General features: G+C 37.7%; 1 long non-coding RNA gene and 1 pseudogene across 1 annotated transcript; both read right to left on the reverse strand.

Annotated features, from left to right (window-relative positions):
• Positions 1–3,582: 3,582 nt before the first annotated feature.
• On the reverse strand, positions 3,583–5,060 carry LOC131548555 (uncharacterized). Its single transcript, XR_009273187.1, has 3 exons — positions 4,110–5,060; positions 3,878–3,937; positions 3,583–3,706 (listed from the first exon to the last, which is right to left on the reverse strand). It is a non-coding gene; the product is annotated as an uncharacterized LOC131548555 (long non-coding RNA).
• Positions 5,061–14,362: 9,302 nt separating this feature from the next.
• Positions 14,363–15,433, reverse strand: LOC131548376 (trace amine-associated receptor 13c-like; annotated as a pseudogene).
• Between the last annotated feature and the right edge of the window lie 1,152 nt (positions 15,434–16,585).

Consider the following 16,585-nt stretch of genomic DNA (forward strand, 5'->3'; position numbering starts at 1 on the left):
ACAATCCCTGTTCCCTGCATCCCTCCTGCATAATCTGTTTTTTTTTATAGCTGGAAATCAGTGCACAGACCATTTGCGGGCTATATTTTTTAATACTTCCAGTCTCGCTCGAGAACAACGGGCTGACACATGCGGGTTCTCGCAATATTTCCTTATCACTTCTCACATGTGTTTTGTTGTGAAACGTAGTTTGCAGATCAGACAGAGTTGTCGGCGATTCTTCCTATTGTGAAATCGTGCAATGTGAAAGCCCCTGTCGCCGATCCATCGTGCAATGTGAACACAGCAGTGACTGAATGCTACCCCAGATAGTCACGAAGTGTGAAAACAACAGCGATCCGACCAGTTTGAAAATTGTGCAGTGTGAACTCGGCATTAGTTGATCCACCAAGTGATTTGGGGGAGTGGTTAGTGTGCTCGACTGGAATGCTGTCACCTTGGGTTCGAATCCTGGGTGATGTAGTCACCTTGACAAAATTATAAAAAACAATTAAAATGTGTGTTTTTATTGTTCTGTTCTTGTAATGTGTTGAATCAGTCTGACGCAGTGTTCGAATTGTGTCAAAGCTCTTGGGGAGGTCCCCTAACCTAAATATGATTAATTTTTTTGTCTTGTCCTCGTTATAGTTGAGAATCTAATTCTAAGATAAAAGCTTATTTTAAGATAATCAGTGAATTATGTGCAAACAATCACTAAGCAAAGAAGAATTAAATATCTATCTTAGGGGTGTGCAATATAGACAAAAAAATATATCTTTTGGGTATATATATATATATATATAAAATCGGCACCGATAGTTGATTGCCGCAACTATCGGTTATCGGCAAAAATCCATGCCGATAGTTTTCCGGTTTGTAACCGTTTCTGGAGCGGCTGAGAAGGGTCCGCTGGCATTATACAGTACGAGAGCGGCCTCTAGAGGCGGAAATCACTGACAGCAGGTGTTGTTTATTTTGACACGTGACACTGCGCGCTGCACAGAGCAGGAAACTCCAGACGCGCATTTAAATACAGCCGACAGAAAAGCCTGCCGCGGAACAGAGTGCCATTCACATAGTTTTCTATTAAATTACATTATATTTGTCCCATATCGTTGTGAATGTACACAATGACTTCACCCTAGGCTATAAATTATTTATTGTGCATTTTTCAGCAAAACGTTTGTCTTTCTGTGGCTCTATAAGTCTGTATGCTTCATAGAGAGCTGTAATAGATCGCGATTTCTCAGTTTTTTTTAAACACCGAACTTCAAACTTATCTATGCCACATTGTTCATTCTTGAAGCAAACTTATGTCCGTTTGGGGATTAAATGAATTGTTTTAGACCGCCACTTGATTTGAAGGCAAAGCGTCTGGTGTGTGTGTGTGTGTGATACCTCCGAGTTCTCCTAGACGCAGCGCTGCGCTTTTGCCCGGTGTGTGACTAACATTTTTTTTTTTTTGATTAGATAATTATCAAGTGTTAAAAAATAGAAGCAAATAAAGTGTGTGAGTACACATACAATATCCATATGTATGCAATTTTAATGCTATGGCCATCTTTAAGCATGACTGTTGAAATGAAATGGTAATACTTAACAATAAGAGTCCATTCGTAGCATTAATGAAAACTGTAGAAGTATTGTTCCTTGTTAGAGTTTGTTCATTTCAACATTCACTATTAGCAACTAATAGGCTACATTTTTTTAAATTTTAAAGTTTCTTCTTTTAACATTAGCAAACTATTAAATAACTTTAATGATCAATATAGTAAATAATATTAATATTTTTATTCATTTACAATGTATGGTTCAGTACTGTTACTGTTTTTTTTTTTTTTTAAATAGTAAAGCACTAGCTTTCTTTCAGTATCCATTTTGAAAACTATCGGTTGATTAATGGGTATCGGCCAGTGTGGTCCAACCTAGCTATCGGTATCGGTAAAATCCACTATCGGTTGACCTCTAATTAAAACCGCCAATAGGTGGCAGTAAGTCATTATTATTAAGTGATTCATTGCGATTGAACCGAATCATTTAAACGGTTGACTCATTCAGGAACGAAACACAGTCATGTTGCTCAGATACGCAAAACACTGCTATGGCTGTGTTTAGAATGTTTTTTATTGCCGAAATAGAGCAAAAATAGGCAATATGGTGTCTAAAACGTAAGCCTATTAATAACTTATTGTTTATTGAACTGTTGTATAAACTCAATATCACATTTGTGATTTTTGTGGGGGGAAAAATGGCACTCTTCGTGTGATATTGAATAACTATGAAATTATATAAATATACATATTTTCTGCCCCATCTTGAATTTTGGGAGCATTCTGCATTTATTAGACTGAATCATGCAGTGAAAGAATGCACTCAGTCAGTCTAGCTAGTGTTTAAGCACTCATAGCTCCTCTTATAATCTGTATGATAAATGAATCTCTTACTTTTATCGTACGTACGTCTGCACTTTTATTGCTTATTGCTTATGCGAAAGTTTCAGTCTGAACAAAATTCAGCAATGACTAATCTGACCGCCTCTGATTGGCCACTGCATTCCTGAGCTCAACAGAATCGTGTGTGATTGGTTATGATGAGTAACGCTGTACAAACGCTTAAAAATAAAATACGATGTAACATGAGCAGGTCTAAATTTAATACAGCCATCGAATCTTTTCATTTAATTTTCATTTTCACTAGTTCAATGTTTCAAGTATTATAGTTTTATTGAAAACCAGGGACCCCCAATTATATATTTTGGGAGGTCCGGGACCCCCCCCCAGCCCCCCCTCAATTCGAACACTGGTCCGAGGTCTGAATGAACTCTTTGTGAATAAGTGAGTGTTATTTTGGTAATGAAAAATATACAATAAAGTACATCAAGCCACTTTTTTTACATATAAAGATTTTTTTTTTTCAAAAATATTAATTGTTCTGCTGTTGATGGACTTAGCCTACTTTCTCTCACAAAAACCCACGAAGAGAAGATGCGTTAAAACTCCACTTTTCTACTTTGTGGGAGTTAGGTTGAGACAGATGTGCGATTTGTTACCGACCCTGTCAATCAAACACAGATTCGGCAGGTATGCCACGTCTCGAAACACTTGTGACACGCCCTGATGCTTCGATCGCCTTAGTCACGTGACATGGGTGTTTCGAATCATGCTTCGGAGCAGTGTTTCGAAACATCTGCGCTTCGGGATCTCGACATTGTGTCGAAATGTCAGTTTCGCGTCAGCCATCCCTACTTGTCTAGCCTTAATACCTGTTTGCCAGTTGTTCGACCCTGCCTGTATTTTTACTGTTTTTTAATTAGAAAAAAACTGAGAGTTGTTTCAAGTTGAGGTCCTTCCTGCGCATGCGTGTCATCTTGGTGGCAGTGATTTCCGCTTGAGTGCTGAGAAGACTCACAGCAGTGGACATCTTACATTTGAGAAGATTTATTACTCCGTTTTACATGGTAAGCTATACATGTTCCATGTAATGCCATTCATTACTGTAAATAGTGTGTTGATTGATTAAAGGAAAAAGCGGTGACAAAATATGTCACAATACCAGGAGACACGGAAGCCAGGAACAAGGAGACGAGGAATTCACAAAACAAGAGTCTTTAATAAATCCAAAATAGGGAACATAGAGCACATGGAAGACATTCAAGGACCAACAAACACTAACTGGAAGGGCTGGGGCTTATAAAGGCAGAACAATCAGGGAGGAAGACGAGACACACCTGGAAACAAATCAACAATCAAAGTGAGGGAGAAACTGGGTCACGGAACACATGGGGAGTAAAAACACAACAAAACAGTCCAGGGGCATGACAATATATGTGGAATAAACATGTTAAACATAAAAAAAATTCAAAACAGCATTAGTGTTTCTTAAATGCCAATTAACATACCTGTAAGGTAAAACACACAAACAGACAAGCACTGTTATCTGCCAGACTTTTCACTTTTGCCTGTTAACCATAAAATAGGTGTTTAAATACACCAGGTAGTCAACCACAAAACACACACTGATGCAATGTCCATCATGTTAATAAACTAGAATATATGTCTTTAGTATTTTTTTTTACAAAATATACAGTTATATAGGTACAATTATACATACATATCTATATAAATACATACACATTTAATCAAATGTTAGCCGCTTAACCGCTAACACATCTCTCACTCATGACGCACACACCAGGACGCCATTTCACGCAATATACTATTCACTAGTGATGTGACGTTCGACACCGAGGCTTCGAAGCCTGTATCAAAAAAAGGAATCATCTGGCAGTGAAGCACTGTACCGGAGCTTGATTCATTTTGCCAAAACCATTTGATCTGTGACGTCCGAAGCTTCGTTTTCGCACACAACCACGTGACTACTTCGTATTCTGTTTCAAATAACGCGAACCACTTGCGCAATTTGAAGTGTCACTCACTTCTTTTATAAGAATGAATCAATATACGAATAAATATATGCATGTGTAGTTTTGTGCATGTTCATTTTGTATTAATTCCTGCTTCACAATCACTTCAGCTGACCATTCCGATAATCTTTTTATTTTGATCATTTATGCATATCATTCTTGCCTATTTTTTTCCATAAATTTATTCACAGACTCATTTATTCATATATTGTGTAAAACAATGACTGACATGTAAAAGATTAATTTATATAGAGTTAATACTTTCTTTGCTTTATTTTCATAGCACAAACTGATTTATTATCTGAAACAATCCAAAAATGGCTGGGTCGTCCGGGACGCAAAGGCAGCTATTTCCACCTTTTGACCACAAGATGTCGTTAGTGTGCATGGTCTTGAAAAGCTTCGAGTAATGAACCTTTTTACGATACAGTTGAGGGGAAGCCTCGGTGCTTCGCAAAGCTTCATTTTTCCATCACTACTATTCACCCATTAACAGCACTTAAACTTAATTTAACCGATTAAGAACTCAAAACTAATAGTCAAATATAACATCACATGGAATGCTTTTTCACAGTTGATCATTTAAACATGAAATGAACACCTATAAAACAGTTTAACATCAGATGAACGGAGCTCATGAAATCGTACCTCTCCTCTAGTGGCATTACAGGAAGGAGGGCGAATTTTGATTACGCTGTGAATTGAACCTCTCACCTACGTATGACGTCAGCCAACCTTCTTTCAAAATAAAATACCCCCTAACAAATAATGCTTTATTTTATTTTATTTTTAAGTAAATAACTAAAATTTATAATCTGGTGTAACAACATAACCCTGCTACACGAGTGTATAAAGTTTTATAGTGGTTTTAAAAAAACGTGCTATTTTTATTATATATATATATATATATATATATATTTTTTTTTTACATTTGTAATTTGCTGCCCTTGTAATTTTAAAACTTGGAATGCACTTACGACACATTTGTCCAGGTATCACGCTGATTCCAGTCTAAGCAACCTGAGCCTGTGGTTTCATTTTCCTGTCACTTATGTTCTTTCTGTGAACTTGGGATAGACCATGACTACTTTCAACACATAGGTCATCACCTCATAAATAATGAGACGGTCACCTCTATGTTCAAAGTCTGTGACTATAAATTCAATGTATATAGGAACTTTAAAGTTGCGTTCACACTAGCAGCAACTTTGTCATTTGTGATGAGGTCGCTAGTGGACTTTCCTACTACTGGTTGTCTTGACAGCGAGTCAGGTTTCTTGCAACTAAATTCTAACATTTTGGAGGCAAAAGACTAAATATAATCTAAATCTAAATTATATCCGTACAAACAAAAATGAATGAGAAACAGAGCCTACTTTCTATGTTTATCTTTGGCTGAGAGGAGAACAGATCACATGAGCTCAACCGTCTTCTTTCCTATTGGCTCATTAGCTACATACAATGATAGATTTTAAAGACAGTGTAGTTCAAGGCAGTGTTGCAGAATCTATTGACTCTGATGCTGAACTGACCGGTGTAGAATCTGAGCCTGATAATCCAACCGAATCTGAACCTGCATAATGTGATGTGATGTGAGAAATTGGCTGCAGTGTTACTAAAACTGGAAAATATTGTTGATGTCCTAAGTGCTGCAGTTGATGAATTGCTGGAGGAGCTCCATTATTTGTTGAGCACACCTTTGCAATGCAAAAAATGTGAGACATGAAATACTGAATAGATATGACTTGCAACTTGACTGGTCAGCCACTGAAGAACTTACATCTGCTGTGTACAGGTATGTCTAATCCAGTTTCTAATGCAGTTGGTAAAGGATGTTCACTTTTAACATCATTTAATCGCAAGACTTGCTACAAACAGCATTTCAAAATTGTTAAACTGATTTGGGATTTTTGATGACAGACATAATAAAACAATGCTGTATGTTCCAATCTTAAGGTTTTTGCAACTGCTTTTAAGTAACAGTTACATTCTTGACTCAGCTTTAGATAATCAATATCAGAATTAGGACAATAAAGATGTCTATATGCCTTATCGGGATGGTGCAACAATCTCAAGTGCAACAATTTTATGTCAGGTAGCAAGTCGCGAATATTGCTAAATTTGTATGTGGATGATTTTGAGATCTGAAACCTGCTTGGCACATCCAGAGAAAAAAAAAAAAAAACACTCATAGAATTTTTATTGCACAGTGTGGTTGTTTTGAACTGAAAAGCCTTTTTGTGGTGTCAAAAGATGGTGTGTTTTGTCTTCACATCTTTTCCATTTCAATGTCAGTACTGGGTACCCACTTGATATTCCTCATGACTTATTTGAATGCATATTACTAGCTGGTTACTGGCTTGTCAGAATTTGGTGTTTGTCCTTATGGTTGTTGTGGACAAGAATATGAGTTTCATTGTAAAAGAAATGACTGCATGGTATTGGGAGCATTTCAGAGCTTATGAGTTGTGTCCCACTTTGCAGGTTTCTCTCATTCACCTTGATGCCCTTGTAGATCATTACCCGTTGGCAGATTACCAGATTGGAGGACGTCGAATGGTGGTGCTTAAAAGACTTGTAAACCCCAGAGGTTAGATAAGAATATTTCATATGTTAATACTAGGCATGGGCCGGTATGAGATTCTGACGGTATGATAACCTTAGCTAAAAATATCACGGTTTCACGGTATCACGGTATTGCTATTACAGCTCTAAAATATGTTATTTTTAAATGTCTGGGTAAAAAAACAAAGTTTTTTCCACTGAACATAATACATTTTATTTTTAAGAAACATATAGAACATTTTGGAATGGTAAACATGTCAGGCTAAATAATTAATATAAATAACAGAATTCTTGTTAATTAAAATGTGTGCAGTCACTTAAGTGAGCCTAAACCTGCAGCTCAACAATAATAAGAACATAAATTATTTTCTGTAAAAAAAAAAAAAAAAAAAAATATTACAAATGCAGTCACTTAACCTAAACCTACATTTCAATAATCAAAAACATAAATCAAAACAATTTCTGTAAAAAATAAAAAATGCAGTCATTAAACCTGCAGCTCAACAAGGTTTTTGGAGACATGCTCACTTTCTACACATTCATCTTTCAGTCCAAGTTATGAGCGGTGAGGTACAAAGATGTGTGCACATACACGGTCTCTCGAATAACACTCAAACAGTGGCAAAGACACCTGAGCCAGCAGTTTGTTTCTTTTTTAAATGACGTGATTTTGAACAGATGTAAAAAATGGCAGGAGGCTTAAAATTATAGACGTGATACCAGCTAAATGTATTGTACTAAATCGCAGAAACGTAGTACTTTAGTCTGCTATTCCCCGCTCTGTGAAGTAACGTGAGGGAGGAAACTAGTTGACGTTAGCTAGTTAATTAGGTATTATCTGCCTCGGTAGCAAGCCAAATAGTATTTATTTCAACACTGAAACAACCGGCGAATGGGTCTCTGTCTTGATTGAGGGTGAAAGAGGGAGAAATGAAGACGACACAGATATATCGTTTGTGTACGACCTGGAAGCATTTACTTAACGATCGGCGCCAAAACATCATCTGTACGGAACATCGTTGTGTACGGAACATGATTGGTCTACGTTACCCGAAAAATTCCCATACGGCAGACTTCGCCTTTTTCGACGCGGGAAAAAGTTCTTGAGGATTCACCTCATTCGGCCATCATCCTACACACAGGTTACTCTCACTGACCGCTATCCGGAGGAGGAGGAGGGGTCGTGTGATTCGTTACGCTCTTCACTGCTCACAACTGAGGGAGTCCTGCACTTTCCGTCTTTGACGACACGTAAAAAAAAACTGTGCATACCGCAGGAAAGGTATACCGGAAAATTTTAGTGGTTTTGAAACCGTGAATTTTCCAAACCGCGGTATACCTTAAAACCGGTTATCGTCCCATGCCTAGTTAATACACTGATTATGTATACATTAAAAATGAAACCATGTATAGCACATGTAACTGATATTGAGATGAAATTGCAATTCATTGTCACTACACTGATTTTAATTTGTATTCTCTTTTTCATAATTAGATTGACTAAAGCTGTGTGTGAAGCTCAGAGTCATTGTGGAAGAAAATGACTCCAGACGACTGGACTTCCCTTCAGGGATGCCAGACTCAATTGAGAATTTACATCATACCAGTTGTCAAACATTTGGTATAATTAGAGAATTACGTCTTCAAGACATGGACATAGACTTTAATAACGAATTCATGAATCTGCCATTAATTCAAGATATACAAGACAAAAGCAACATCAAGTTGGTTTACCTATCAGAGCACTCTCTGCACGCATACAGTGTACTCTTTCCACCTGTTCTTGGCGGATTGTTGGTTGTGCAAAACTTTGCCATTGGTGCCTTTCACTGTTCCTTGCCAGGCAGTGTAGGGCATCCGCATCCACTTCGGTTGGGCGACTAGGGCTCGGGTGTGGCCTTTCTTATTATCCTCTTCCAATTCCTTGCATTGCTTATTCCAATATTCTTCCTTATCTTTCCTGGCCGCCCGTTGAAATTCCACATTTAGCCATCTAATCTCACCTCTATCTCCTCTCGCCTTGGCCTGCCTCCTTGTTAGGCTATTTTGATGTTTTTTTCTGCAAGCCAATTATTCCACTTTATGGGCTTCGCATATGGAACATGCTTTTGTGCGATTACAGTGATACTGTTCGCGATGTCGTTCCACAATTCATCTGGCTGTTGTTCTTCGAGGGGGAGTGCGTCGAATCTGTTCTTCACTTCAATGTCTTCACCTCGGTGTGGCGATGTCCCGTTTGATCCTGTCCCACCTGAGCTTGGCTTTCATTACCAGTAGTTGATGGTCAGTCATGCAATCAGCTCCGGGGGATGTTTTTGTAATGAGAACAGCACTTTTCCGTTTTTGACTGCATAAGATGTAGTCAATCTGATTCCAATGTATCCCATCTGGTGCTAGCCAGGTGTAGAGACGTCATTTTGGTTGTTTAAAGCCGGTGTTGGTAATCCATAGCTGGTTCTCGTGACAAAATTGGACTAATTGATCTTCAGCTTCGTTCCGCTCGCCCAAGCTGCAGCTGCCCATAACGTGAGGTTCGGCATGGCTTCCCACTTTGAAATCTCCAATTGCATAGCTAATGTCGTTTTTTGGTGTCTGGTCCATTGCTTTTTGAACTTCAGCATAGAATGTCTTTCCAGACAGACTAAATGATGACGAGATGAGGAGCACTGGCTATTGTCAGAATCCTTGTGCAAACAAAAATCTCACTGGATTATTACAATTAATGACAAAATGAATGTTTGGAAATGTAAACTGATCTTTCCTACTGACACAAAGCAAAAGATAGAAATTCATTTCTTTTTATTAAAAAGTATAGGACTTCCATGGGGATGGCAAAACGCCAACATGGACATTTATGTTATCAACATGGATGGAGAAGCTCTGAGAGAATATAGTGACATTGGAATTGTTGTTGATGGAGTCATCGTTCTGGGTGACAACAGATCTGTAGCTCATGCATCAACCCTCTATGGACACCTTGGCAATTGAATCGCCATTGGCTAGTACATTTTTTAGTTTACTCGCCAGACTGATATATTAGGCCTATATATATATATATATATACAGTGTTTGGCAGTAGCGTCGCTACAAGTAGTCACGCTAGTAGTTTAACTACATTTGTCAGTAGCGTGGTGGTAACGTCGCTGTTTTCTGAATCAAATAGCTTTTCAGCAGCGAAGCTCTATTTTTGATCAAGTAGCGCGGTAGCGTCAACAAAAGCTAACGTTACATTTTCCAAAGCATTTCTGAAACTCGAGCTCAAATCAGAAATATAACAGGTAAGGACCACTGATCCTGGATCAGTAAGTGACGCCACAGACACTAAAGCTTGTAACGCCATTGGCTCCTCAAACTGTCAGTCAAACCTTATTATTCCTTCCGCTTCTCTCGTCAATTAAGTGCCGCGCGCAATTTAGAGCATCTCAGTTTGTCTGCAGTCTGAAGATAAATAAAAGAACTGTTGATTGAATAAGTACAGCGTTTTCTTTATTCGAGAAACACGATATTTATAAAGGCTAATGTTTTTTGTTTTGTTTTTAAGGAACAGAGAAGAGTGTCTTAGTCTATAATTTGTTGTCGAGTCACAGCCTAATAGCTTGTGCGAAGCGCCGAATCTTTTATAATATGATATTTTGGCCAAATGACAGAAAAAAAAGTGAGTGCCCACATAGCAACAGAAAACTGTATGACCTGCAAGTTCATGAAAACGTAAATGCGATGCACGTAGGCTACTGCCTCTGATGTGGCGGTAATGATGGGGAAAAAACATCCAGCTTGATTTTGGTGAAATGTTAATAATATAATGACATACAACGATGCAAATAAACATAGCCTATCTGTAGGCCTACACATTTACTGTATATGGTAACACTATACAATAAGATTTTGTTAATGTATTAACTAGCGAACAATGGACAATACATTTATAACAATATTTATTCATCTTTGTTAATGTTAATTATTAACATTCATTGGTAGTTCACAGTGCATTAACTAATGTTAACAAACACAACTTTTGATTTTAATAATGCATTACTAAATGTTGAAATTAAGATTAATAAATGCTGCAGAAGAACTGTTCATTCTTAGTTCATGTTAAATATACTAGTTAACTAATGTTAATTAATGAACCTTATTGTTAAGTGTTACCCTTTGTATAAATGTATCTGTATAGCCTTCAACAAAGCCATAATTCCAACTACGAATAGGAGGTTTCTGGCTTACAGCAAAAATTTATTTTGCCTATGTCACAATATGAGGCCCTGTACATGATACTGATTTTTGTTGCCAAATTGGTTTGGAACAGTTGTTGAATAAACAATTAACCTGAACTATTATGCCTGTCTATCTGCTTGACTGACAGTTTTATTGATCACTGAGAGAGCATTGTCTTGGTATGATGTTGGTTCAATATAAAAATGAATTTAAAAAAATAGCTTAGATGTAGTAAACTACATTTGCCATGTTACTGCATTACTACATTTCCCAGGGCTGTAGCTTTAGTGTAGTGCACTGGTGTCAAAAGTATTCACATTCATTACTCAGGTAGAAGTATAGATACTAGGGTTTAAAAAGACTTCTGTAGAAGTAGAAGTATCAACTCAAGCTTTTTACTGAAGTAAAAGTGTAAAAGTACTGGTTTCAAAACTACTTAAAGTATAAAAGTAAAAGTAATGTAAGGAAAAAAATGCCATTAAGGACAAAAGCTTAGGCCGTGCCACAGGGGCCTATAATATTAGGGGTGCACATAAGTTTTTCAGCCTGGTTCTCATATGAGAACCTGGAGATTTGGTTTGGTCCTCACACAGGCCATGACATGTAGTGTGACCCATAAAATATAACTCTAAAAAAAATGTATTAATAATAGTGATAATAATATTATTACACTTCATTTATTTATTTATTTTTTGTTTTGTTTTTATATATATAAATGAACTAACTAAAAAAAATAAACTAAATAATCAAGTGTGATAATACAAATGCAATTATTTCATAGTAAACTTAAAAATAAAATGTTAATATTTTTATTATTATCATTATTATTATCATTCATTTTCAAACGTAAAATCAGCGAGCTTTTATTTTGGCGGGTTGCCGCGAGTAAATATTATGCGCTTCCGGGTTTAGCGCTGCTGATGGAAGAGCGTCAGTGTATGAAATGTCACAGACGGTTTTGCTTTGAAAACGGCAGCAGGTAGCCTAGATTATGCTTTCAGTTTGAATAGAAATCTTATACAGTACAGTTTGTCGATCTAAAATGGTAATTGTGCATTAACAGCTGTCAACCATGTCGGTACGCAAATGCGCTGTCAGAGCTTATTTACACAGCGCATGCGAACCACTTATGTGCACCCCTGTCTATATACAATAAACATTAGTGCTGTCAAAATTAATGATTAATCCAAGTGATTAATAAACTCAATCCTGATACCTTCCTGGTTTGTACTATGCTCAATTCTATAGCTAATGGCAACAATGTCACATTTAACTAGAAGATGTAACAAACACTTTGGACTCAATCCTGTATGTACAACAACAGGGTAATTACATCAGTTACATTTCGTTCAAGTTCTCTTCTTGAGTCTCTGCCACGGACATCTTCGTACTTGGCTACATACGTCTGCTGTGTCCAGTGTTGGGGGTAACGAGTTACAAAGTTAGTATAGCCTACTTATCACAACATTGTCAATCGCAAACGCTAATTTATTCAAACGTCTCTCTACCGAACTACTTACTGTAGCTTAATTTGCGGAGGAGAATAGAAAGCACCCGTTTGATAAATGAGCCAGTAGTGGAGAAATAATAACTTTTAAGAAATAATCTTTTTTGAGTAACGACCCCAACACTGGCTATGTCCTTGCTGGAGTGTGAGGTGATTTGTGTCATGTGCAGGTGCGATGGATCGCGTACAAACCAATAAGGTGTCGGAATGGTATATGTTTACACTTCTCATCCAACCACAATCAAATTCACTCTCTCCGGACGGCGCGATTTATCTGGATAGGTTTTTTTTTTTTTTACGATGACAAGCCGAAATGAAATAGGAGTAACGAGGCTATTTTTAAAATGTAAGGAGTAGAAAGTACAGATAATTGCGTGAAAATGTAAGGAGTAGAAGTAAAAAGTCGGCTGAAAAATAATTACTCCAGTAAAGTATAGATACCCAAAATTTCTACTTAAGTAAGGTAACTGAGTATTTGTACTTCGTTACTTGACACCTCTGATAATATCTGCTGTCGGTGTGAGGCTGTAATAGTCTGAGTTAGTATTAAGGATCCTGTGTTGCACCAGAGTGAGAGTGTGTAGATAATTAGAGGTGGTCCAAATTGTTTGTTGTGGAGAAGTCAGAATAGTTTTGCATTGAGTAAGATGTATTCGTATTGAGACAAAACATCTCAGACATGATTTAACCAATTAGGAGAGGCTTGTTTTCATGGCATGTTGTCCTTGCACCAAACTAACCATTATCCATTCATCATTGTTATTAGTGATGTCACAATGTTTCTGTGTGTGTGTGTATATATATATATATATATATATATATATATGAAAAAAATGTAAACACGATATGAGGATAACAATGCACACAATTCTATGTAATATAACCTGATTGAAAAACGAAGAGAGGGTTTAAATCAGCGGTGTCCAAACTTGTTTCTGACGGCCGCTGTCCTGCAGAGTTTAGCTCCAACCCTTATTAAACACATCTGAACCAAAGTAATCAAGGTCTTTAAATTCACTAGAAACCACCAAGTGTGTCGAAGCTGGTTGGAGCTAAACTCTGCAGGACAATGGCCCTCCAGAAGCAAGACTGGACATTCCTGGTTTAAATGCTCCACTTACAATTATAATATTGGTGCCAGCATCCTCTCTCTCTCAGCATCCTCTTTTACATATTTTAAATATTGTTTAATGGTACTTGCCTCTAGTACAGTCTAGTGATGACAACTGTTTGAATCATGTCTGAGATGCATTTACACATAAATATTGTGATATATACTTTATGTTTAACAGCCTGTACAGACATCTGTCTTCTAACCATCATTGAAACTCATAAATGGTTGATTTGAAACACTCTACAGCTCCACACACCACACAAATAGTGCTTCTCAAAATCAGTACACAACTGATTTCAATAGAGCATGATGCCAACATCTTGTTCAGCTAATAGTGGTATTCTAATAAGCATAAAATACACACCACACAAAAATATTGCATTCCATATTTGAGTATTGAGACTTTTCAGTGTTGAATGAAATGTTCCTTTATGATCTTTACCTTTATTTCTCCTGCTTTGTTCACCATCTGTTAATAATTTGTAGCAATACATTCTGGGACTTCGTACTATTTTGAAGGATACAAATGTTGCTGTCTACTAAATCAAACCCTTAAGCTTTATGAATGACAGTCTGTAAAAATGTCAGTCAAAGAGGATGCTGGCTGAAATATTTTAAGAGTAAGAATGTGTTTAACCGACATTTTAAACCAGCGATAAAAGAAAGCATAGATAAGGGGATTCAAACCTGAGTTAACATACAAGGTCCAGGTTAGCAATGTCATTGTAGTGGAAGAGATTGCTGTGGATTCTGTTAGAGAACAGATATAGAATGGAATCCCACAGAGCAAATAAACGGCCACAATGATTCCTAAAGTCAGAGCAGCTTTGCTCTCCGATTTTCTCCTCACTGAAACCTCCATTACAAATTTACCACCTTTAAGAGAGTTCAAAACTTTTACTTGCTGTTGTGCGACATAAAAAATCTTCAAATATACAGAGATGATCACAATGCATGGAAATAGGAAGGAAAAGGTCAAATCTGTGAATCTCCAAGCAGGAGTAATCAAAACGATACACTGGCCATAACAAACATCTGGGCTGTGTGAAGTATTAAAATATCCATTACTAATTACAAAGGATATATTGTAAAGTGAACAACAACACCACGAGACACAGATGCTTATTAAAGTTTTAGTTGTGGTAATTTTCTGGGGATACTGTAAAGGGTGACACACAGCCACATAACGATCAACAGCAATTAAAACCAAATTACTAAGAGATGTAGAAAGGAGCAGCCCAAGAGTAATTACGAAGAGTCCACAGTAAGTGTCTCCAAAGTACCAACACGTTTCAGTCAGATTTATGGCATCTACAGGCATTATAATAAGTCCAATAAGCAAGTCAGCCACAGCCAGAGAGAGAATGATCAGGTTGGTTGGAGTATGAAGCTTCTTGAAGTGAGAGATGGAGATGATCACCAGCAGGTTCAGAAACACAGTCCATGCAGACAGCAATGAAAATAACACATACATGATATTGTGTTCATGTCTGGAGCGTTTTCCCTTGATACATGAAGAGTTGATGGCAGGAAAGCAGTACTGAGTCTCATGATCCACTATACTCGGAAAGGCCATGAGTGAGTCTCCTCCTGTTAGGACTTTGTTCTGCTCTCCTTACTGTACTTTCATTTATACAGTGTCTGGATCAGACTGACCAACCCATCTACCACCCACTCTGATGATGCATCACATAATTGATTACTTTTAACACCATCTACCGTGGATGCAACCTTTATTGCATTACATCTCACAGTACTGCAATAGCTTGAAGTTGTCTACACTGGACACATCAAAGCAACAGTTGCAAATTCTTTGTCTTTCAAGTCAAAAGTACTGCAAGTGTGTGGATTACATCAATAGTAGAGCAGGGCAATCGTTTACTGTCATGGACTTGTCACGTCATATATAGCATAGACAGAACAGAATATTGGCTTTTGCTGCTGTCACGATCTTGGTGGGGGCTGCCTTGCTTTTGTTGTCCTGGACATGGCCTTTTGTTTGACAGCTCACCAAGTTCACCGCTGTCATTATGGTGTATACTCCGCCCCTCTTGTTATCCTGTTTGCTAATTCTCCCTCCTCACCTGCACTCTATTTTGTCCTCATTATCTCCCCTTTATCATGCCCTCGTGTTTGCTGTCTTGTGTCAAATCATCTCGCTGCCGGTTGTGTTATCTGACCCTGTCTCGTTTTGTTTATTTTTTCTTGTCCTGTCGGTCTGGTGCTCCTGTTTTTGCAATTCTTCCTTTTTTTACATGCCTGCTTCTCTAGGACTCCTGATTCCTTTCTGCTCGCACCCGGCACCTCCTCTGGATTTCAGCAGCGGCTGTCTATTGCATTCTCGCCACCGCTCTGCCCCACTGGCTCGGCTGAAGCCGGTCTGATCTTCACGCTGTGCAAGTGGACTATTTGCTGGCGGTTTATGCCATCTGGCTGATTCTTTGGGACTGAGCATTTTTCTGTTTTCTCTATTTCAATAAATTGCGTTATTCACCTGCTGTTGGATCGCGGTCTCGTTACTAATAGCTGCACTACTTCCGTTTTACATTGGTCTGTACAAAAACAGCAACAGGCTGAATGAAAATTCAGATTCACTCTCTGACAAGTAGATGGTACTTTTGGAACAGCAGAAAAAGAACTGGAAATTTTTATATTTATTTTAGTGCTGTCAAAATTGGCACATTAACACAGGCAAATAATTTATCCAGTTTAATGGCATTAAAACTATTTAATGTGCAGTTAAAGTAGGGGCAGAGCTAGTATTGGCCACGTCACTCACGAC

Source organism: Onychostoma macrolepis, chromosome 10 (genome assembly GCF_012432095.1).
Source record: "Onychostoma macrolepis isolate SWU-2019 chromosome 10, ASM1243209v1, whole genome shotgun sequence".
NCBI classification, from domain to species: domain Eukaryota; kingdom Metazoa; phylum Chordata; class Actinopteri; order Cypriniformes; family Cyprinidae; genus Onychostoma; species Onychostoma macrolepis.